This window comes from Grus americana, chromosome 5 (assembly GCF_028858705.1).
Source record: "Grus americana isolate bGruAme1 chromosome 5, bGruAme1.mat, whole genome shotgun sequence".
Classification (NCBI taxonomy): domain Eukaryota; kingdom Metazoa; phylum Chordata; class Aves; order Gruiformes; family Gruidae; genus Grus; species Grus americana.
In genome coordinates, this window is record NC_072856.1 from 24233798 (window position 1) to 24259540 (window position 25743).

Below are 25743 nucleotides of genomic sequence, written 5' to 3' on the forward strand. Positions count from 1 at the left end.
TAAATGTGTTGCGAAGATTGAAAGAAAAAGTAGTTTAGGTTTAACTTAGTTTGCTACATAAGAATCTTTTTTTTTTTCCCTTTCTTTTCAATATCTTAGGAGATCTAGTTTCTCTGAGTCATTCAACACCTTTTTTCTCCTACTTCTGTCTCTCCTTCCCCTGCCTTTTCCCTAATTTTAGCAGGTATGTCATGAATCCTATCATATTCATAAGGTCAAGGGATCTGCTACCAGCTTCTAGGTAAATATGTACAAGAAAATAGTGTTACAGAAAGACCAGATGACACAACAAGAAGTTGCTCACAAAGATTCACTATACTGTGCATCGTATGTACTCTATCTGTAAAAACTTTTTTAGTATGTCATACTTAAGATGCAACATTTTTTTAATAGCCAGAATTGGTATGAGATACTTTGATACTTTCATACTTCTTTACTCTGCTAGAATGGTTCCTAAAATTTAAAATTAGAGAGATTAAAAGATAGATTTAATAATAATCTGGTTTACCTTCTAAATGGATACATGAATTGGATAAAAGATGATAAAGATGGAGGTATCTCAATTCAAAAAGTATGGTAAAATATGCATCTAGCCATCAATCGGTAGGCAAACTACTTTATCTTAAAACTCTGGAGGTTTTCTTTCATTTATGGAAAAGACCTAAAACAACTGGTTTTCCTCTCATAGACTGTGTTAATTCACTGTAGTTGTAAAAGAAATTTTTAAAGGCTATGTATTTAAAAGTTAAATATGTATATAATAAAAATAGAGCCTGCTATTTTTCCAGTAAGGGATGGAAATATCTTTGATGCAGTTCAATCTGAACAAGCTACCTAAGATTTTTTGCTTGATTTTGAACTTACTCTTAGATGGATATACAAACAAACAAAAATTATGTGTATTTTTTAAAGGGCATGAATGGGTTTGGTCATTTTACCAGGATACTAGCAGCCAAACATGGTAAGTGTAAACTCTTATCAAGTTCCTCAGCATCACAGCACCTCAAGTGCCCTATTTGAAAATGAAAAGAACAATGGTGTTTAGCTACCTTATTATCTTTAGATAATATTTTAAATGCAAAATGTTGTAAACTGATCACATAGGCAATGCAGTAACTATGTACAGCTGAGAGCATTATCTGTTACGTTTTCCAATATATCCTATCCTTGATTCTAGCAAAAAAAAATCTGAGTACCTGGACTGCTTTTTGTAGAAGGCTGCCTTTGGGGAGCAGTCCACCACCAACTCAAAAACTCAGAGCAGCGATTTTCCCTTTGAGAAACTAACGTTGTATCATGTCCTTTAATACTGAACACAGAAACTCAGGCTAACTTTGATGTGGTGCCGAGAACAAAACAACAGCTAAGCAAGCAAACCAAAACAACAACCTGCCATCAAAGACAAGTTTTCTGGTTTGGGGAAATTTTTAATTAGAAGAGATCTCAGTGAGATCTCAGTACTGGAGCAGGACACCAGCAGGGTGAACAACATAGAGCACTGTAAAAAGTCCCCAATACCCTGAAAACTTTTCCAGTGAAGACTGCTGCTGGAGAGCAACAGGAGAGATGATTCACCTGTCCATTGGTAGCCCTCGGTGCAGCGTGCACTGTTCAGTGAGGCCACAAAACCTGTCTGTCCCCCTAGGAACTGCATCTGTGTTTGTGCTTTTATCTTCTGCACAAACACAGAGACACACAGAGTAACTGTTCCAATATTCTGACCCAATTCTAGAAGGACTTTCCTTGCAGATAAAACACTTTCTAATTAAAACTTCATGTTGCTTTTTTAATTGCTTATTGCAGTTTGTCTTCAGGTTAACATGAATTCCACTGAAAATATTTTTCCTTTGGAAACATATTCTCTTTCCCTAGAAATATTGTATGGCCTATTAGATTATTTGCTCTGCAGACTATGCTGTACTACTGTTCTTTTTTATTAAGGAATTGAATGTTGTGGGTTTATTATTATTAATCTGTAAGGCCTTTCCCTCTCTCTCTCCAGAATTAATGCAAGAAAGGAAGCACTACTCCATGTATAAACTGTTTTCAAGGTCTAAAAGTGCATTCCAGAATTAGAACAACATAGTTTATTTTTTCACTTTTTTTTTTAATTTTAACATCTTAAAGTCACAGTGACTTAATAAATTATGCTAAAATTTATATAAAGAATTTAAGTCCAAACAGTTCTTATAGCAAAGGACGAAAAAAACCCCAAACAAACAAACAAACAAACAAAAACCACAAAGGCTGGCTGAAACATCTTCTAGCATAATTCTGCTTTCTACACTGGGCTATGTCTGTCTGTAAACATTAATCTTGTTAACTTGGTGAGCAATCAAATTAACTAAAAAATTAATTGAAATGCAGCAGCCAGCTACTATGAGTTACATTAAAACAGGACTTTACCAGTGATCTTTTGGTATCTGAAAATAAGTGGCAAGACTTACAATGCCAGAAACTATGATTTTCCTGTTTGAACTCAGATAACATAAGCTACAAATTCAAATACCAAATGCAAAACAATACAACACATATATAAATATCATACACAAACAAAAGACATGGTTTTAATTTGAGTCAGTTTCAAAATTTTGAATGGTTGTGCATAGCACAAATTTGCTAGGGGCAAGGATACATGTGTGTTGTTTAAACCAATAAATAAAGTCCACAACAATATCAGATTCAGTGAAAGCCCAAAAGTGAAACTTTGTTCAAATTCAACTCTCAAAGGAACAGTGCAAATGGTCTAACACAGTACAGCAGTATTAGAAGAATATAATCAACACACTGAAGAGCTCCAGGCTATCAATCAACTGTTTACCTCTTGGTTTCTTCATTTGTATGGAACAAGCTACTGTAACCATCTGGTGACTGCAGTGCTGCTTAAACAGAACAGAGGGATGAAGAATACTTCCTCTTAAATGCCTATAAACTCTGCAGTAATTTGGTTGTGGAGATGGAGCTTCTTCAGTTTCATAAACAAGGTTTCAGTGGGTCAGGCTTGAGGAGCGCTGATAATTTCAAAAAACTTGCATTGCATTTTTATACTATGTACCTGATCTGCAGATAAAGGATTATAGTCTTCAGAGTTGTTGATTTATAACTTTCACCAGCATAAAAGGCATCATAAAAGAAAAGGACAATTACAGAACTGCTGAACCTAATGAAAGAGAGAAAATTGCAAAGCATAGAGATCTGTGGCTGTGGCTGAATGAAGCATCACTCGTTCTTGTGAGCACCAACATAGGCCATCTCCGTCCTCTGCACAAAGCAGCCTGTTCTGCATGCTCCAGTATTTACAGAATCTAAACAGTGGGTCATCGTCTTTTTCAGTCTCAGAGAAAGTACTATGGAAAGACCTTTGTTTGATATATGACATCTGGTAGGTCTGTCTTTGCTTCTGCTGTCCTAAATTAGCTAAAATCACTAAAAATTTTAATTCTCAGGTACTTCTGAATTCAAGCACCTTCTCAGCAGATTTCAGATGCTGAAGTATGCTAAATATGAGCAAGGTAGAACATGAAATCTTGACCACATAGGATCCTGCTCTTTTACAAAGCCTCCAATATTCCAAGAGAAATACCAAGGAAGATAGCCATAATACACAGTTTTGGCACTTAAAAATGTCGTTTTCCTCTTTGAAAATTCCAACAATTCAATAGAACGCAAAAGAGTTATCAATGAAGAACAAAATTAGCTGTAAAAGTTCACTCCATCTCAGATCTTCTAAAGTGTATTATGAAGTGAATTATTAACAGATGAAATTTGAATTTCACCTTTTGTAAAATAATTCAGCCCTGTGTAACAACGGGTTCTCTGAGGATTCCTTCAGTTTTGCTTATTAACCTCTGCAAGTAGAAGTAAAGAAAAAATTTGTAGCACTGATCTGAAACAGTTTTTCCCTTTTATACACCTACTTCAGTGCTGACCATATGGTTACAATCCTGTCCTTTTAATTGCTTTTTACTCTCCAGTGTTTGTACGTGTCATTGAAGAGCTGCCATACATCACCCCAGAGGAAGAGCTATGCTTCAGTTCTGAATAATGTACTTGCCGTAGCATCATAATTTTTTACAGTTATTTACCTTATCAGCAAAGTCCTTAAAGACTGACCCCTTCTGAAATACAAGATATTTACATGGTATCAGCTTGTTACATCCATTTCTACTATTAATCTCTTTAGTTTAATAATTTTATTTAATGTAAGTGACTTGGACATCAAGAATAAAAGAAAGGTAATAAAATGTGATGCTCCCAATATGCTCCCTATATGGAACAGAGATCCACTGCTCCACAGGCGTTACCACATTCTCTTTTCAAACCATGCCCTATTTGCTGAACCCACAGAGGACTGTAAGACCATTTATATTTGCCTACAGTCTGTCTACCAAGAACTCTCCTGAACTTTTAAAATCATCAACAGATACATTTTTAAGTTGGTCCCGACTGTTCTGATATTTTCAATGAGAACACTCAGCAGAACAGCTGTTTGTACTCATGTTTGTAGCTTTCCTTTTGCAGTTATTCTAGACCAGCTGACTGAATGGAAAAATGAAGAAAAATCCTCTTTTCTCTCAGAAAAGTAGAGAGACAGCCAGAGACAGAGGACAAGATTTTGCATATCAAAATGCCAGGGGTTAGAGGAAGAGAGGCAAGTAGACAACAGAAATATACCTAGGAATGCAGAGGTCAGTGAATCCAGCTTCTTGCTGCCAAGCAACCACAGTCATAATTATCAGAAGCTGTCAAGCATTATGTTAAGAATTATTAGATTTCTCCCTTTTCCAGAAAGTTAGCTTTTGCTAGCTAGAATATAGAACTCCTTTTTAAAATATATCACCTAAATATATTCATGCCTAATTTCTCCATTTACTTATCTGCCAGCACTGTGGTTTAATAGGTTTTTTTGCCTGCTCTGGCACTTGTGGCTTCATGCATTTAGAGAAAATAAGCACATTCCCTTCTCACTTCTCATTTTTCTACATTAAATATGTCATCCTCTTCCAGATCTCCGTCATAACGGAGCCACTATTCCGAGTATCGTAGATGCTATTGTTTACTCTAATGTGAAATCATCACATGAATATGGAACAGATAGAAGAGACCTTAACATATAAATGTACTACTGAATTTGTATTTTTCTACCTCCACTGGAAATTCCTCCTTCACCGTCCAGAATATTTTAAGATTCAGTTTGCCTCTGGTGATCCTGTAATCACCTAAATCCCACTCAATGAAGTGAGAATAGTCAAAATTGCTGTCCTACTGATACATGCAGATATTAGCTGTAAAAAAAAAAAAAAAAAAAAAAAAAGAGTAACAAAGCAAAGAAAAGGAAAAAAAAGCATTGACTCTCCATCAAATATTAACTAAACAAATCAGACATTAAGAACACAGTAGAATTTCTAAACATTTATACCCTTATTAACAATACATGGCCATACATAAGTATATAATCTTAATGCTGATCTCTTTACAAGGATGGTTGGACTTTTCTGTATATCAAGCAGTGTATTCATACTTCAGATTGTAATGGTATCTCTGCCTATGTCAACAATAAGTGAATATCGATCTCATAAATGAAAAAGAAATATTGGATAACAATTACCTGGTATAGCTAATATTGAAAAGATGACTCTTTATAAGAATGGTGGGAAAGAATCCCTAAACCAGAATTCTTTTAAATTGCCCTGTAAAAATTGTACAATACTATGAAGTAAAAGTTTTATTCAGCAAAGATATGAAAGTTGGTCAGCTACTGTAAACTACAGCCAGTTTAGGTTGCAAGAGTAAAAGCGCATGATTCAGGAGTTAGGAAGAGTCCAGAGGAGGGCCACAAAGATGATCGGGGGCTGGAGCAGCTCCTCTATGAAGACAGGCTGAGAGAGTTGGGGTCGTTCAGCCAGGAGAAGAGGGGGCTCCAGGGAGACCTTATAGCAGCCTTCATGCACCTAAAGGGGACCTACGAGACAGTTGGAGAAGGACCATTTACAAGGGCAGGGAGTGACAGAACAAGGGGTAATGGCTTTAAGCTGAAGGAGGGTAGACTTAGATATTAGGAAGAAACTCTTCTTGATGAGGGCAGTGAGGCACTGGAACACTTTGCCCAAAGAGGTTGTGGATGCACCCTCCCTGGAACTGGTTAAGGCCAGATTGGATGGGGCTTTGGGTCCCCTGGGCTAGTGGAGGGTGTCCCTGCCCATGGCCAGGGGCTTGGAACTAGATGATCCTTAAGGTCCCTTCCAACGCAAACCATTCTACGATTCTGTGAAGAGCAATGGGAATCACTGCTGCTCTTTGGGTCTGTTTTGGCTAAAGGAAAGTATTTTTAATGGGGTTTTAGCTGTTTCTGTGAAATGTATATTAGGGTAGTAGCATTTCCCTAATGGACAGATATTTGAGTAAGACAACCATCAAAGCAGCATATCACAAATAGCACAAAGTATATTTTGTGGTCTGTATAGACATAAAAAGCCAAAAACTGGCAATACTTTTATATGAAATAGCCTCTAATTACAAAATTTCAACCACACTTAAGTGCCTCTGACACAAAGTGGTTGTGAAGGCATGAAGCCATGCTATGCAGGGCTCTTAATACCACACCTTTAAAAAAAAAAGAAAAGAAAAAAAAAGTAGCCCCTTTAAAGGACAAAATCGGATCTATTATCAGATGAATAATGCAATCATGATGAAAACGAAGAATACTTATCAGCTGTCACAGAAATTCCTTTATCAAATTTATTGATAGTGTAGGTGTTTTACCCCTCTACTTTATAATTTCATTGTTTTGTTAACAGCATTAAGTCAAGTTTCATACAGAACCATGTGAGTAGCATCAACAGATGAAACTAGAACCAGATTTAAATCCAACCTGACAAGCATTTAGATAGAACCTAAATCTAATCATGTAGAAGCCTGCCAACATTCAAGTGCCTGATGTGTATCTGGTCTTTACACACCTCGCACATATTGCCATGACAGAGCAGTCACTCCCCTCTACTCCTCATGGGAGACAGCAAGAAACAAGGTGTAGGAGCCACTGGGAAGCTGCCAGATCTCTGACATTAGATCAGCAATTTTACTCTGAATCAACATAAGTTTTTTAGTATGTTCCAGTTTTGCTTGGAAAAGGGAATACGGCCTCAGTATTTCTCTGATCAGGTCTTGCAAGTGAAAGACAAAGTGGGGTGATCAAAGAAGGGTGCTGCTTATCTGAAATTGAAAGTAGGGGGAATGCACTTCTTTGACCTGTAAAAAGACACAAAAATAACTGCCTTTTAGTGTGCTCCCGTTAAAACCAATAGAGCTGAACTGTCAGTGGCTCCATATTGCCAACTTATCCACCCACATGGTCTTCCAACTGTAGTATTTGTTTTCAGAGCCACAAAAATATGTGAAACATAACACTTCAGACATTACAAACCTTAAATGCTAAACACGGCAACTGCTGCAAAAGATTTTTGAGAATTTAGTATACTGGTTTATTCCATGTAAGAAACATCACTAATGATTAGATCAACTCTAAAAAGGGAAAAAGTAATTTGTTACATAAAATGCTATCATTTAGCAAGTCCTGCATCTCTATAAGTGTTATTGTTTATTTATATTTTTACAAAATATAATTAAACAAGTGTATACTTAAAAAGAAATTAAAACTATTTTTTGGATAGTATTTTGTTAGGATTTCTCGGTTGATTAAATCACATCTTCTTATCTTCTCCTTAGGTTTACCATAATTAAGGTGGGTTTTAATCTTTCTTGCCTATACCCCAAGTAAAAAAATGGAGCATCTGGTGAAACATCATATTTGTGTCTTCTGCACAATAGATGCTAGATAAATGCTGGATGGGCAAGTAACCTATCTACTATTCTGAAAATCAGCCTCAAGAATGAATTTCCTGAGAAATGAGATGATTAAAAGGGGGTAGCCATCCATTATATAAAGCTGTTGAAATGTAACTTTTTAGTATATTTTCTTAGGAATGTTACAGTTTCTACAAAATATACTCTCTTCCCTCTTATCGATTTGAAGATTATTATTTAAGTGATGGCAAATCACTGTCCTATTTATAAAACAGATGCATTGGGTGCCTCTAAGTCTCTTGATCTTGGTTGCATTGAAGATTTTTCTATTACTTTTAATAATTTAAACACAAGATCTGTTCTTTTTACAGATGTGTTTTTTCCAGCTGCTACACTGAGATAGTGCTTCAAGGAAGAGACACTTCTTCAGGCTACCTGGAACTAACAGCTCTGGAAAAGGGGCATCATTTGCCAACAAATGAAGTTTCTGTTCTCTTACATCGAGCTCTCACTTTCTGGAAGTGTTAATTCTGCCTAGACATTAGATATTGGGAAATCACTTAGTCCATTTTAAAAACAATATTCGCTGTGATCTATTCTGAAAGGCTTTTTTCATTTCCACTTTAAAAAAAGCCAAGGACAGCAGTCTCATTGTATTTCATCTTTCCTGGGAATATTAGTTTGATGGCATCAAAACAGTTTTCACCGTCAGAATTTAAGTCTTATTTTCTTCATTCTTAACTCTTAGAATTACTATAATTAATATGAACAGAAACTAAAAAGACACACACACCCTTAAATAATTACTACATAGTTTTGCATTATCTGTTCTTATTTAGTATTCTGACTTTGTTTTCCTCACTCTTTTTGGCATTTATTTACAGTTTGTCACAACCAGATGTGACAAATATTTGCTGACAGTTTCAAAAGCAGTTAGTGTTAACCTACCTTCAGCTGCAAAAGAAACTGCATATAAATAAGTGTTACATGCTTCTTCAGTGAAAAACTCTGCAGAAGGCAGTTTCCGCTTTGGAAGATGGTTGTGGACCTAACCCTCCAATAACACCAATGGGTTAACTATATTCAAAGATGATACAACTGAGTAGCAGTCATTTAATCTAGAGTCATCATGGGACTTGTTTTCCTTTAAAAATTCAGCACTACTATGTTTTGAAGTTAGCTATCACTTTTCCTTGACAATACAGGAAACTACTTCATTTCTAACAGTTTTCTGAGAATAATACTGGTCTTCCTATGCAGTTTTAATCAGTATTCAAGCTTTTGGACCCTGCCCCTTTTAGTCTTCATTCTCCATTGTGTCACACAGCAAAGTTTTACAACAAAACAAACAAAACGTAATAGGTTCGAACAGTGCGGTTTATGCAAATTGGAACTTCGAGGTTTTCCAAGACTAACTAAACATCTAGAGCTGTGCTGGGCAGTATGTGAACTACCTGAGCCAACTATAAATAGCAGCCAAAAAAAAAACCCCACAAAAAAAAAAGAGAGAGACAAAATTCTGACAGCTTTGAGAATTCTTAAAGATATTCAAGACCTCTCTGACAGTTTGTCTCTAGATTGAAGACTTCTATGTTCAGTAGAATTGCATGTGTATTGCTTCATAGCTTTATTTTTTAAATCTTTATACTTAAAATAAGGGGGAAAATAATTTATTTTTCATATGCAGAAAAATGAAAACCACGGGGAAAAAAATGTCCTTACTGATATGAACTTACTTAGCAAAGAATAAACAGGGTAGTTCAATAGAATACCCTGGAACCAATACAATACCCTAGGGTTAGGGTTAGGGTTAGGAAGAGATCTCCTCTGCCATCTGGTCCTTACCACAGTAAACTTGTGTAATCTTTTACTAAAACTGCAGGGCAAGAGGTATAATATTTATTTGTCTTTCAGGTTTCAATTTTGTCACATCAGTCTTCTTTAAAAGCTATTCTCTTTGGTTCCACAGTTAGAAATGTTCTTCACTTTGACTGCCTAAACTTATTTCAAGCCAATATATACTCATTTGTAATTGTGCCAGCATTGTTTCTTAGCTCTCATCTAGTAATTTACCTCCCATTATCACTTAGACCTCCTTGATCTTTGCTAGGAAAAAAAAAACAAACAAACAAACACAAGTTCTTTTAGATTCCTACCACAAATAAGATTTCTTTTCCTCTATTTACTGTCGTAACTTAACTCCAGGAATTTTTCAACTATAGTTAGTTTTTATTGCTTGTGATAGGCACAACTGTACAATATTCTATATATGATCTCACCAATGTCCCATAAAAGTCTTCCTCATACTAGATGATTCAGACTAAGTCAGATCTTTCTCTATCACAACTGAATAAAAGCTTTAGCAAAAAATATTTGCTGTGACCCTAGTGCAAGACTTGCATTTTACACTAATGAATTCCATCCCATTTCTGTCTCTCCAGTTTGTAAAACCACAGGATTATTTCTGTATATTAAATCAGTCTTTCATTGAATAGATGGACTTTTTTTTTTTTCTAATTTTGTGTCATCACATTGTTAGCACACTGAACAGCATTTTTAATGACAAAGCTATTATCATAACTGTTCTCCAGATTTATGCTTCCATTTAACAAATTCCAGTCCTTGCCCTCCTTAAATTTGTTCTGTTCAATATAAGGTGAAGCAAATAATTATTTCTTTAAAAAATATGTCTGCAAAACACCAAAATGAATGACAGAACTGCATAATTTCTGATTCAGTGACTTCTGGAGAACACATCTGTTGATTTTCAGACCTTGGCCTTAACATTATTAGTAGCTTTTTTTCACTGACCTCTATATGTGAAGTCAAAGTCTACTGTAAGAACACAATTCCCACTCATACTTAGCTTTCTAATAACTTTCTACATATGTAAGGTAACCAACAATTAACTTTTTACTGACAATTGTTGTTTTGACATTACTTTCTCTTCAGTGTTCATCCATCTACCCAGTAAGGTTCTATTAGGCCTGTATTTATACATTTATTCTGTATATTAAAGCAAGCTATACAAACATACAAATCTCTCTAAACTTCTGTCTTCTCTTTCCTTTTCATTTAAAAGTTCTTATAAGATATGTAGACCTCAAACCTGAAAGACTATAAAGATATTTCAATCATACTACTAAATACTAGTCAACTGTATCCTGGATTGAATGAAAAAAAGTGTGACCAGCAGGTCAAGGGAGGTGATCTTCCCCCCTCTACTCCACTTTTGTGAGACCCCACCTGGAGTACTGCGCCCAGCTCTGGGACCCCCAACATAAGAAGGACATGGACCTGTTGGAGTGAGTCCAGAGGAGGGCCACAAAGATGATCGGGGGGCTGGAGCAGCTCTCCTATGAAGACAGGCTGAGAGAGTTGGGGTTGTTCAGCCTGGAGAAGAGAAGGCTCCGGGGAGACCTTCCAGTACCTGAAGGGGCCTACAGGAAAGCTGGAGAGGGACTGTTTACAAGGGCATGGAGTGATAGAACAAGGGACAATGGTCTTAATCTGAAGGAGGGTAGATTTAGATTAGATATTAGGAAAAAATTCTTTACTGTGTAGGTGGTGAGGCACTGGAACAGGTTGCCCAGAGAGGTTGTGGATGCCCCATCCCTGGAAGTGTTCAAGACCAGGTTGGATGGGGCTTTGGGCAATGTGGTCTAGGGCAGGGTGTCCCTGCCCATGGCGGGGGGGGGGGGGGGGGGGGGGGGGGGGGGGGGGGGGGAGGAGGGTACACTGCATTGGGCTTCTAAGGAGGACCATTGATTGTTAGCCAGTTTATTTTGTGTAAACAATGCATGCCTTGCTAAGGACTATCCTTGAAGAGAAAGTAAAAGACTGATAAAGCGGGAACATCCTGCCCCAGAAGGCACTGAATACTGGATGATTGCCAAGGAAGCATGAAGTCCACAAAAATCTGAGATAACTGGGGAGTTACCTTTACCTTAGGCAGCAGGGGGAGATCATGACTATCCGAATAAATAACGTTTTAGTTCCCTTGCGTAGTGTGCTAGTTTTGTGGAATTACCACCTAGCACCCATCTCTGCGCAGACATGAAATAAAAAAATATCTCATCTCTGTGTGTAAGATTGGTTTACTGCACATCAGGTACTGAACCCTGTTTGTGGGACAACAGAACTAGATGATCTTCAAGGTTCCTTCCAAACCATTCTATGATTCTATTATATGATTCTATTATATGATTCTATCATAATTTCTCATTTTCCCTTTACTTAGTCTTCTCCTCCAGTAAAAAGAAATATCAGCAAAATACACAATTATTAAAACATTAAATCATCATCATATTATATATCATTGATATGTTCCTTTTACCTGATGTTTGATAAATGAAGGAGTGCTGAGTCCAGAAAGAAGCCTAATCTGAGAAATAACACTCAGGAGAATGATCTGGAACTACATTACCAGCTCTGATGGAGAGAAATATACTCCATGATATGCTCCTGCTTGTCAGGAGCAAACCTATATCACATTTAAATCTTGAAAATGAGGTGTACTGCTTTTCCTTTTGCAATTCATTTCCATTTGTGTAATCAAGTACCATCACAGCACTAAGAGTGGTCTCAGTATGGTCCGATGGGCACAGAGAAGGTTCTTTTCTCAGGGAGCAGCAAATCTACATTAGAGCGCTACTCAGACACATTTCCAGGGCGCTTGCCATCCAAAGCCCGTTTTGGGGCTCTCAAGGGTGAACAGTATTTCCTCCCTGGCCAGGAAACCACTCAGTGACTCCTGATTGAGAGGTGGTGATGGTAAATTTTGGGTCACAGAGGAATGTCTTCCCCAGCAGTCATTGACCAGTGCCTCATATCATTTGGAAAGTGATGATGACTCTGGAGATACCAATACAGTTATAGCCTCATCTTTTTCCTGCTGCTGTTCTACAGCTTTGCTTTTGCCAGCTACTGACAGATAGTTCCAAAGCAAGATATTTCTCCCAGCTCTGCAAAGCTGTTTAATGAGTGATGAAAGTTGATAATAGAAATAATTGTTATGTATACTGCTCCAAAACTGACAGAAGAAACACCTACAAGCATTATAATCCTATACTCTTTTCCAGAAAATAAAAAGATATATAAGAAATTACAGGTTGTTCAACTGTGCACAACTATCATCTTCCTTTTAGCATAATAATGGTTGTGTATCCCTACAATTAAATATAATTATAGACCTTAAAATTTGTACAGTCATTAACCGAAAACAAGATGATGCTCGGTGCTGCCAAGACAAAGATATCCATCACTGAAGTTTCTCCCTCTCCTATTTAGAATTTTCCCCCATTCTATTTCTGCTGCCTTTGGCATGACCGTATTTCTGTAACTCCAAAATACCAAAAAACCCCAAGATTTTGAAAGTGCTGTGTTAAATTTAAGCTGATTCATTATTTTATCCTTAATCTTACAGTGAAATGAGAATATTTGAGAATTATACTCTAACCAAAGAAGCACATTTATCCCCGATTCCTATAATGTGTTTGGTTTATGTCCTGAAATAATAAATGCTATAATCCTTACAGATTTGCTCTTAACTAACACCATTGTACATACTCTCATTATAAACTTTACATACCTAATCCCTTTCTGAATACCTCACTTCTGTAATTTCTGTAATTATATAGATTACTCAGATTAGCTATGCACAAAATATAATGGATTTTCCTTCTTAATGCTTTTTTCTCCATTCAGTTTAACATCCATTACTAACACTGCACATTTACTTCTTCTGATACATGAGCTTTTGGAGAGGGATATTTCGGATACCTTCCTCTGAGGAAAAAAACAGACATCCTGTCAAAGCTTTCCATATAATGACAAGGGCACTTCCAAATAGGCTTACTATTTAACAAGGAAGATCTCAGAACTCTAAATACCTGTGGAAAGGACTTAAATTAAGTAAAATATACTTTAAGTGTGCAAAGAGATAAAATATATAGGCCAAGGGACCAAAATAAATGCAAGGGAGAGATTTCAGAAAGCAACAAAAGATGCGAGCACACTTAAATTGTATTGTCATGCTAATTCCTGTGTATTTTTGTTGAAGAAAATGCAATGAAATTTGTAGTTCAGGGGGTTTTTTAGATACCTCTAAAATATAGATTTCATATACCTTAAGCTGAAAAATAAAAATGGAATATCACGAAGTGAGGCTACAAGATCAATAGTTATCATATCTTGTGTTTGTATTGGAGGTTGAAAACCATGACCTACAATTGGTATTCATGTAATCAAACAATGAACAATACTTCCACCATATAACATAACCGGAAATATGCAAGTGTCCTCATGGGTTTTAATTTGGAAACATATTTGTTTTGTTTTGGCAGAATGCATTAGGAATTTCTCATTTTCTCTAGGGCAGTTTGGCCTAAATCCAAAGGATTTTTAGATGCACTGTTACCATGGAAAAGCTTTATTTATATTTTAATTTCCAGCTCCTCTATGGAGAATGCTACTGGACATTTTATTTCATTCGTTCCACTTTCACTGGAAAAGTGCACATTGCCTGTTTTTCTCTCTATGACTGGAAGACAAAAAGGGCATTATTTAGTGATTTACCTATTTTGTTTAAAGGTTTGTTGAATAATCGTCAATTAATGTGTCAGTAAATATTTTCTGTTCCTACACATTTGTGGGTTTCTACTCATGTACATGTGACCGGGTCCACAGGTCTCATGGCACTGCACTCTCATTGAAACAGTAAGAGCAGAAAGAATGCTGGTTTCAGTTCAGGAATTATTCATTAACATCCCATGATTACTTTGTTAAGACAGACTTGTTTCTCTTTTGTTTCTAATTTTCACAACAGTACTTATTTGAAGGGGTCGGAAATACCAGTGAAACAAATTAGCAAGCTGCATTTGCAGGAATGAATACTTTTGGTGCCATGTTTGCCCATTCTGAGTACTGCAAAAAATCAGTGGATCAAGTTACTCGAAACATTTTTAATGGAATAACTCTTTCACTTTGTTCACTGGAGGAAAGGAAGAGAAAATGTTAAATTTACGCTGGAATGGAACAAGTTTGTCATTTTCATTCTTTTTTCAAGATGAAGGATGAAAAGGGTCACTCATTTCACATTGCCATCTCTTGAACTCCTCAGAAATAAAAACAAATGTGGCTGCAGTCCAAGAAGCATAAGCGGTCATCCAAGAAACTGACAGTCTCTTTTGGGAATGAAAAATGATTGTCAGCATGAGAGACAGTGGGTGAAGAGATAAATCCCTTGCTGTTCTTAGTTTGCCTGTCATTATTTACTTCTAAGGTCTGACTAGTTTGGGGAGATGTCAAGGGAGCAGCTGTCAGACTGAAGGCAACAGGATTGGGAAAACAACCTAAATTCCTATCTGAATCATGAGTGATAATAACCTGTACCATGCAATCAGATAAGTATTACAAAGAGACAAAGCAAAAAAGAAGTAGTTGTGCTCTCTCAGTTAAAATATTAGCAATAGTATAAACTAATAGTCTAATTTATAGTTTGTCAGAAATGTTCTGCCAAAATGAAGCTTCACTGGAAAATAGTGATTTGTTGAACCTCAGGTATCTTAAACTATATAAGAAACTATAAGAAAAACTTATTTGTATTCCTACTGTTAGGTGCCAAAGAGGAGAGAAGCTGGAGAATTACTTGAAACATGCATATGAAGTCTTCGTGCTTCCCTACAATTCTTCATCTCAAAGTATCTAATAAATAAAGGATCAGTAATTATAATAATTTTTAAAGCTGAAGAAAATGAGGAACAATAAGGATAATAAACATCACAAAACCACTAATGAAATCCATCAGTGAGTCAAGAATGTATTATGCTTTTCTACTTCACAGTCTTAGAGTGGATCACGCCTCTTATTCAGAAATTGCTTGTGCCTAAGCTGATCAGTTAACCATGTACCTCCTCCTTTACAGTGGAGCTGAATTTAGTCTATCAACTTACTTGATTTCTGCCATCTAAAGCTGATCAAATGCTCTCGCACGTTTTTTTGGCTCAGACCTCTGTTATCTGGGATTTTAAACTGATGGCTAATTCAAATAATGCACATACCGAGAATTTTGTACTTCTAAGATAAATCTGGCACATCAGAAATTTGTTATTTGTATATACACAAAATATATGCAGGCTTTTTAAAAGATAAAATCTCTGAAGCCATGATATAAGTGCCGAACATTGTCTTGGTTTGCAGTATAATAATCTTGAAGGGTTTGTATTTGACAACTTTTTGCACCACTAAAGAAATTTATGTAAAGAAGAATTATTCATTTTCAAACATCACCGTTTCTTTTTTCAGTACATTAGCAAAACATGAACATTTCAAAGATGAAATGAAAAAGACTTCTGAAATTAACTGTCAATATCTCATAGCTTTACATAAAAAGATAAATGTGGAAACAAAAAAGAAATTATAAAAATGTACTTAATTATTTACTTGTTCCTGTGTCTTACCACCTACCAGTTCTAATCACTACTTTTTGCTGCATCTACCCCTCTCTCTCTAGAAAGGAGTATACGTCCTTTTCTCATTTTCGTGTCTTAAAACATTTTATGCAGACTACATTACCAGACTGTCAGACAATTTTTCACCTTTATAAATGCTTGATGTAAAGGTGGTGTAGCTTTGTTGATAAGCTGCAAAGGTCACTGAGTACATGCAAAGACAATAGGCTGATTATTCACATAATTTGTTAACAAATTGCTGTCACACATAGTAAGTATAGCTTGTTATTATCAGAACCATTCTGAGCTTTCCAGGATTCATTGCAACAAGCCTGAAACCACCTTTTTTTTTTTTTTTTTTTTTTTTTCTGGGGGGGGGGGGGGTCCTGCAGGAATTATTTCTGAAAGCACAAAAATATAAATGTTGCACTCCTGCCCTGAACATTCAACCACCTTCCCTCAATTCTTAACAATATGCAGCCTATAAGATACACTGAAGCAATTTGTTTCTGTTTAATGAGGGGTGGGGGCTGGGGGGTGTGTGTGGTATATGTAAATATAGAAGAGTTTATCCTATCAGTAGAAAAGCAGTAGTGTTTTCACTTACTTTCAAGAGCAGCTTGTGGTGTAATTTCAAAGGTTCTCTTACAATTGACCTGCAACAGATTAACTCTTGCTTACAAGTACCAAACAAGAAAAAGAAATATGTAATATTTAATATGTAATATTTAATATTTGGGCACTTTGTCAATGATACAACTAATAAACAGCAACTATCAATACTGTTATAACTATTAAATACTTTTTGATCAGATTAGTGTTGGTAGCCTAATCAATGTTAACATAAGGAATGCATCAGGCAAATGCATCAGGGTAAATCACATGGACTGTATCAGAAAGTCCCAAAATGACAAATGATCTCAGAAAATCTAGCTGAATCTTCCCAGGGATTACAATTTATTAGAAAATGTCCTGAATCTTAGGCTATTTTTGCTGATATTATACTTTCTCTGTGTTTCAGGGCTCCAGTTTAAAAAGCAATCATGCCTAGTACTGTAAGTTTTCAGAAAGACAATATAAAAACAAGTGGAAAAGTATTTTAAAATATTACACGTATTTCCTTGAGAAAACCTTGGAGTGCAAAGCTTTGCACATACACAGTTTGCCATGAAGTCTGGGAAAAATCTTTTCCCCCAAAATCTGGAAACCACTCAAAAACCAGACAATGCTAAAACTGTTCTCCTTGGAATTTTTTTTTCTTATTTTCGTAATGAAACTACTAGCTTTTACTTTTCTAGTTATCAGATTATGTTCTCTACTTCTCTGTGATCTTTCAGTGAAACTTTTAGTGCTATTGCCCCTTTTCTTTTTATTCTCTTTAACCTAAAGTAATATCAACAAAGTTTGCTGGGATGGTTGTGTTCACCAAAAATAGTAGTTCTGATTTGCTTAGAAGCTACACACAAGGCAGCACAGAAGAAAATTCCTCAGGAGGGACAAATTGAGTTTTATATTTTTTTCCCTACGGTAGCAAACAAACCTTGCATCTCTCCTGTGAAAGTCAGGCTCCCATTCAATAGCCTCTGTCTGAAAAACAAAAGTTCTCCTAAGAGGACAGCTCTGGAACCCAGCAAGCCTTACCAGGAAAGAAACACTACTGTCAGCTCTTCCTTTATTTTTTCATTTCAGAAATAATGTTATCCCTCTTGGTAAAAACAAAAAGAAAAGAAAAAAACTGTAAAGCACATGTCATACACTATTCCTTCAGAGCCAGATACAATGTTCTACAAAAAGTCTTTCTTAGTATTTCTTTTGTTGCTGTATTCTTCCAGCTTTCATTTGGAGTTTTATTTCCTCTAAGATTTATTTCTGTAAGCTTATTGTTTTGGTCTAGGTCCTCTGCACATATCCAGATCCAAAAATTCAAGAGATGGGACAATCTAATCAATTAGTACATATAATGATCCTACTATTCCTGTAGCATTTTATGGATGAATTAGTGTGCCAGTTTGTCAATATATAGACAGATACCAATTCTTTCCTTTAAACACATTCAATTGTTTCTACCATCCTGTTTATCAGACTTCTTTGAAACTTCTGTACCTATGACAGTTAAAGTTGTCCTCTACGCTCAGCCTCTTACAGTTTCAAACTACAATTTTAGACACTCATTCATTAACTTTTACTTTCTGCATATACTGCTGCGTGTTTGGTTTTTTTTTTTCCCCTAATCTAGGAAAGAACCTCCATGTCTCACAGTCCATAAAGTTACCTTGATGCAGTATATTTAAACAGATATGAAGGCTCTCTTTAACAAAGGGTTTTCACTACGTGTTCATGTTAAGAAAAATTACACATATGACTGATGATGCATCTCTCTTCCTATGCTGTATACAAGCAAATGCTTGAGGCAGTTAATACAGCTACTCTTGGCAGAAGAACTCAAGACGTTGGTGGGATAGTATCTTCGATGCAAACTCAGAGGTTCCCAGGTGGCCTTAAACCACCACCTGACTCTCTAACAGAGTTGCCTACTGTAAGCTGAACAAGCCACATTTAACCTCAATAAATGCTGGATATTATGGGGAAACACATATAGTCTATCGCATGTTCAAAAAGAATACATGAATATTTTTAAAGGTGTTTTGGTTTTTTTATTCTATGTGAAGGAATCACCCTCTGTGCTTCAGCAGTGGTCATAGGCATGTGAAAGCATGCACAGAACCAACCATAGCAAAAGATAAATCCTATAATGCCATCGTGGCAAGAAGCATAAACTCTTCTTTGGATAATATCAAGCAAACTGCTAGCATTTGATAAATAATTACCATAGGGAAGTATTATACAAACCAGGAATATCGACAAAATGTCAGTAAAGATAAAGAGTAACACTCTGTAAGCATGTCTTCTTTGTTCTGTAAATCTTAAATATTTTTCAGGAATGTGTTTTTTCTAAAGCAAGTAAAAATATCACAGTTCTAAACATCAATTACTCTGTTCAAACAGAGCACAAGATTACAAGGCCTTTTCAGTAGTGAAATCACAACATATACTATGAATGAGAAGTAAAGGAGGTGAAGATAAACAATTTCATTCTGGCTGTGTTGTGTAATACATCTCCATCATCACTGTATCGACCAGAATTTTATCTTTCTGAGTGGTCAACTGCCACTTAATGTTGCTGGATAGACTTTTTCTGTCCATTTTATATGTTTATGTGCCTTCTGGCTATATGTATTAGAAAGAGAGACTTCTGTACTTTGTTGGCCATTCAGATATCTGTTTACAAAAATGAAATTGTATTGAAAAAGTCATGTTCAGAATACCATGAGAGAATTTCTGTGAGATGGAGGAGGAGTTAATGACATAGAAATTGAGTCAGTATAGTACCAAAGCTATTTTGTATTGCTTCTTAAAGTGCTTTAGGACTTACAAGGACGATAAAATCAGGAAAATAGAAGGCATAATGCAAGGATTAAAAAAAAAAAAAAAAAATCACTCTGGTTCACCCAGAATGACATCTTTCTATATCTGTTCTCCTTTTTGCTGCTGATTCATAACATGCATTGAGGAGTAACAAATAAACATTTACTCTGGCTTGGCAGAAAGGGCATAGAGAGTGCAGGAAGTCAGGGCTTGCTGCTCATATTTCTGATCCCTTTTCAACTTCTCCGGCTGAATGCTTCTACGGAACTTTGAAAAGTGGCTCCAAATGGTTCTAATACAGTGACTGGGAAACAAAATGCTTTTCTTTATATTTTCTATTTTTTGTCTAGGGAATAGAAATTAAGTAGTATTCACTATTTTTACACAACTGTTTTTACCAATTGTTTTACTAGGATATTACCATTAAAAGATATGTACAGTAATTGGATCATGAAACACGGGCATTCATCCAAGTTAACATTTAGTGTCTGAAATAATAGAAAAAAAAAACATCTAAGTGCTTTCTAATGGAGATGCAGAGACTATGAAGCTTGTCTAAAATCCAGTTTTTGGTAAGTGATATTTTCTGTCTTCTAGGACTCTCAAACAGGACTGTCCCCTTAGCAGGAATCACAGGATCCTCAAAAAGATTTCTTCAACACCCATTTTTCTGAGGTTGAAATTTTTTACCTTTTCTTTTTTTCCAAATCAAATGATCCAAACCTCAAAGAAACATAGTAATTTTTATGAGACCTTTTTTAAGATCTAAAATGGAACTGAAGCTGAGAAAAAAAACGAGATATGAGTCTAAGAATATCTAATACCTATTCGCTAGGATTACACCTGCATTCAGGTGTCCAGCACCCACAATTCAGATCAGGGCAGTGGAACAGACTATTCTGTATCTCTAGCAGTGTTATAATTATGATTTTGGTCAACCCTGTTTTATTGCTTTTACTTCATTCAGCCCTATGTGCATAAAAGGGTGCCCCTACTGACTGTCTCCTATGATGTAAAAATGCCTTCTGCCCCTGCGTTAGTATTTGCTCACTCGAAGCTTGCAGGCTGATTGAAATGGGCTGCTGCAGATGCATACACAAAGTGCTACTGAGGTTTTCTACTCCCGGCTCAGCCAAGGAGGCTTCCAAGGATTACACCTTTAGTGCCTTGAGACAGCTTGTGGCAGCTCTCTAATTCTCTTGTCAAGACCATTTTGGTCGTTTTTCAGAGAACGGAAGTGATCCATTGTCAGGTTCCTGGTGTGCAACAGGAGGGATGGCTAAATCTACACTGCTGCTCTGATTCATCCCAGATGTCTTCAGGGTGACAATAGCTGTATTCTTCACATTGCATGATAGCAGTCACAACTTACTCTAGTCACAGGTCCCACCATGACTTCAGAGCCACAGCACACGAAGTAGATACCAGTGAGGAGTTTTATGTGATCAAGTTTATGTAGGACTGGCAACAGAATTGGGGTGACTGTTTAATAAAAAGCCTGCTTATTAAAACAATGTATAGCACTTAATTATTTTGTGCTGAACTGAACATTTCATGAAATTTCAGGTATTTCCTACTTTAATGCACATTTGCCTTTCTCTGTATATTTACACTGCATATTTATGGAGACATATGCAAGAAGATAAGCTAGAGAAATATATGTTTTATTTATCGCTTTATTCATTAGACAACTGTCATTTACCATGTATTTTTAACTACATCACCTAATAACGAACCTTCTTCACCACAATTTATTTTAATGTTCCAAATGAAGTTTTTAGCACCTGCTATTTCTCATAATATGCATTTTTACTAGCTCTTACTTTCCTCTCAAATAATCCTCATTACAATGGGAGTCATTGTAAGGAAAGCATATGGCTTTTTCAGGTAGAAAAGTATGTGGTCATGCCCATAAGGTGACTAAAAGTATCATTTTCAGAAGATACAAGACATGTTGCCTTAAAAAATAAGAACATATATATACATATATCTGGACACAGACCACCACTACTATAAATAAATGAAAAGAGACAGATAGATACTTTTGATTGCGGACAGTATCTATCCAGAGGGACACAAAAGCACAAAACAGAATTGAGTGGAGAACATGAATGAGTGAGTATATGTGTGATGGTGAGGATATTGGTAAATCAATATTTCAGTACTCTGAATAGATTTGAAATTCAGTTTAGTGAAGAAAGAAATAATCTTAGTTTTATTTTAGCCAAACAGTATTATCCACACTTAATTACTCTTTCCTTACATTTTAAATATTTCCATTTACAGAACTGACAGTTCTCTAACAAAACTGGCAATGAGTACAAGAACTGAAGTGATACATCTCCTCTATGACATCGATATTTAGATTATGTAGACAGATATATAGATAAATCACAGCCCAACATTTTATCTTTGAGGGAAGCAGATCTGCTAGAAAAATAACCACGCACAGCAAATGTCAAACTATACTATCATATGAAGCTCATATATTTATCATAATGCTTATGAGAAAAAACAGTAGGAATAGTTACTATGGTCACAACATAAATGGAGAAAGTAGGTTGGAAATTATTCTCAGGCATTATGCAATTTCCTAGAGAAGAAAACCATGGTTGAAAATCCTGGTATCCATTCCTCACACCATAGATACAACTTCACCATACCAATTCTGCCCTGACTAACCACAAATGCAGGATATACCTTATAAGAATCACAAGAGCATCTGGCTTCTGTTTTAATAAAGCAGTTTGGAACATTTACCAAGCAGAAGAATTGTAACAGGTTGAATCTTCAACAATCACAAGGACTGGCAGGATGCCAGTAAAACAGCAGCAACAACAACAAAGCACCAAGACAACAGCTGTTTTGATATCAATACCTCAAAACTGGGCAATTTCAAACACCACTTTTTGGTAGTGGTGAAAAGCACAACTCTCTCATGCCTCTTTGTTGTACAACATTCAAAGTGTTGTAATACTTTCTATCAAAGCTTTCCTTCAAAACAAGATCATTTCATCATGGACATGGTCCTGGCATACACCTCACCCCAAAACCAAACTGCAACCCTTCGGGGCAGCACGCCGTGCCTGGACGCACAGCCGCTACCCGTGCCGAGGGCCAAGCCACCAGCTGCGCGGCAGCAGCCCCGCACCTCTGCCTCAGCCGCTCTGAAAACGAGGGAGCGGCTCCAAGTTCTCTAGCACAGCAGTCTGAGCCTGCAACCAAGCAAACCTCCCTGGTTAACAGAAAAAGAGCCCGTAACAAGTAGATACAAACCCATGGTATTTTCTTAGTTTTCAGTCACCCGTGAGACCTTTTAATTCTTTGGTCCAGGAGATCACAAGACCATGTGACAAAAAGAGTCCACAGCTAAGTATTCCTTCAAGCTTCTCTGCAAAACCAAGGACACTCCAGTTGGGGCAAATTCAAACCTGGAATTATTGTTCTGGTATTTTAAAGGGCAGTCATGGAGAGTAAAAGTGGATCACATGTTTTTATTTTTCATCGTCAGAAGGTGGTTATAAGATGTATAAAAATATATCAAAGGACATTATGAAAAAAGCATGGCATTTGCCAACATTTAGGGTATAACTTAAGAAGCTTCAGCTAATTAATCAGTATCTACAATCTCATACTTACCAGAAAAAAACATTTTAAATTTACACCTGGTGATGCACAGGGTACATTCTTATTTGCTCCAAAGAGACCTTCAAATTCACGACAAAACAACTTTTGTAGTAACTTCACTGTCAGACAGGTCTGCAGTCTGATAACGGAAAGCATACAAACGAGTCAATAGACTACCTTCATTTTTGTGAATAGGGTTGTATTTAACTTACGATACATGGTATACATAATACACAGTGTATTAGGTTGCTGAGGATGACAGCATCTAAGAAATGTAAATATTTTTAATAGTATTAAAGTTAATGTAATTTAAACATGCAAGTAAATATTGCTGCATCTTACTCTCTGTTTAATATACATGTATGTTTATGATAACCAGACTGAACTGAATGTGGTCTTGCTATAATTTAATCAAAGACTTCTTTTTATTCTTTCACTTCCTGCCCTGGATGTGTGGAAGGGGCTCAGATATCTAATAATATTAGCTATATTTTGTTGGGAACAACATTAGTGCTTGGAACATTTCAAATCAATTTTTTATAAGCCCAGTACATCAACAGACACATCCAGGTCCTCTTGTAATCTGGCAAGCATGGCTTTTTTTGTCAGGAAGCTACAGATGTACCCCTGACTAATTTAACAGAATCATACAGAGAACATGCTTAAAATATCACATTTTTCCATCGCCTGAATACTTTTCCTATACCTCTACTCATAACTAGATTAGATCACAGTGAGGGTAGAAGACCAGCAAAGTCTTTTGGCCATTAGTTTTGCTGTATTACGTTTAAGATCCACTTTAAATGGTGGATGAGGAAAAAAAAATAAAATTTTGCAAATTCCCTCAGCAGGCTGCTGAAAAAATACATATATTTTAAATGACCTACATAAAAGCCTGAGAAAATGGAGTATATTTTATTTCTAAAACAGCAATACGAGTAGAATACCTCCAAAAGCTTTAAATTTTGCCACTGATAATTGTGTGCTCCTGGACCAGAATTCGCTTGCAAACACAGCCCATGACAATTCGTGGACCAAGAGGCAAAGTATCTGGAAGATCTTTGGTGTCACTCTGCAACAAAGTGAAAGATTGGGGGGGGGCGGGGGTGGGGCGGGGGGGAAACAACCACAGAAAAACTCCTTGATTGAAGCAACACAGAGATAATGTCACACAGCATTACAGGCACTTAACTGACAGCACACATTTGAAAAGACAAGACTGGTTCAACTTTAAACTAGCTCTGCATAACTAGTAGTGGCACTCTCTGGGAATAATTATCATGCTGTAATAAAATGTGATGATTTTTTTCACAGTTTATACCTTGAAGCACAAAAGAAAAAGCATCTTTCAACATCCATTCACATACTGTACACAAGATGCCGCAATAAATTACATCATGGGCAAAACTTGGAGAGCTAAGTGTTCTGGTAGATCACAAGGTAGAAGGGGTTTCTCATACTAACTTAAGTGTTATCCCTCTGTCAGGCAAAATTTGCTTTCTGTAAAGGATGCGATTTCTTGTTTAAATTTAAATATCTAAAGTATGTTGCTTAAGTCTGAAACAGTCACTGTATACTCTCCTTAACATTAATGGGGAAAAAAATTACCCACTTCTATGGGACTCTTCATCATACCTGTCTTAAAAACTCAGGTAGGAAACACCTTCTAGAGAAGTCAGCTTCTGTCCTCTCAACAGAAGGATACTACATAGTTAAATCTTAGACAGTTTCAGATATCTAAATTAACTAGGCTGAATCTAACCCTAAATGCCTTGGAAATTATTATTAGTCCTATTGATTCTTTCACATCATAATAATTAATCTGCAATGGATGTCTCAAGGGTCTAACTGGTTAAGTCTCGTGCAATGAATCAGGGAAGAGATGAAGGTTTCTTCAATGGGACATTTGCAGCTGACTACATAAATCTCATGTTCTCTTCAGTGAGCCCTGACCAAGCTCAGACACAAACTACTGCAACGACTACAAAAGAAAGTGAAGATGTTCATTTGGTACCCTCCTTGGTAATGCATGAGAATAAGCCAATTGGAGAGAAACATTTGTAGTCTGGGCAAAGGAAAAAGAAATTAAAAGTGTTTTTCATAACACACTATAAACGTGGGAAGAAGCCAGGCTGTCTTTTCATTAAATATAAGTTTTTGTTTGAAATAATAAAATACATGAATAAACTTTTATCAGAAAAGACTGCAGGGTCAGCTGACAGCAAAGACCTTGCAGCTCCTGGTGTGGTCTCCTCTGCTGAGGAGCCCACGGTGAGTATTTACAGTAGTGAGACAAAACCAAGCTATTAATAATGATGACCAGGCGGAAAAGCTCCCTTTCTTCAGACAGTTTCCTTTAGGAAAGTTCTTGAAAAAGAAATTGTAGCTCTTCTTGAAAAATGAATGTTTTGTCTCTCAATACTGCACAGAGATCATC

The 25743-nt window shown here is 36.3% G+C and overlaps 1 protein-coding gene across 9 annotated transcripts in view; it reads right to left on the minus strand.

Annotated features, from left to right (window-relative positions):
* Positions 1–25743, minus strand: part of LRRC4C (leucine rich repeat containing 4C) — a 564871-nt gene that overhangs the window by 306498 nt on the left and 232630 nt on the right. The window contains exon 2 of one of the 9 annotated variants that reach the window (XM_054828453.1): positions 15452–15507. The exons of the other annotated variants lie outside the window; for them this stretch is intronic. The gene's annotated coding sequence lies outside the window, so the exon portion shown is untranslated. The remainder of the gene's footprint in view (positions 1–15451; positions 15508–25743) is intronic. 9 annotated transcript variants of the gene reach the window in all.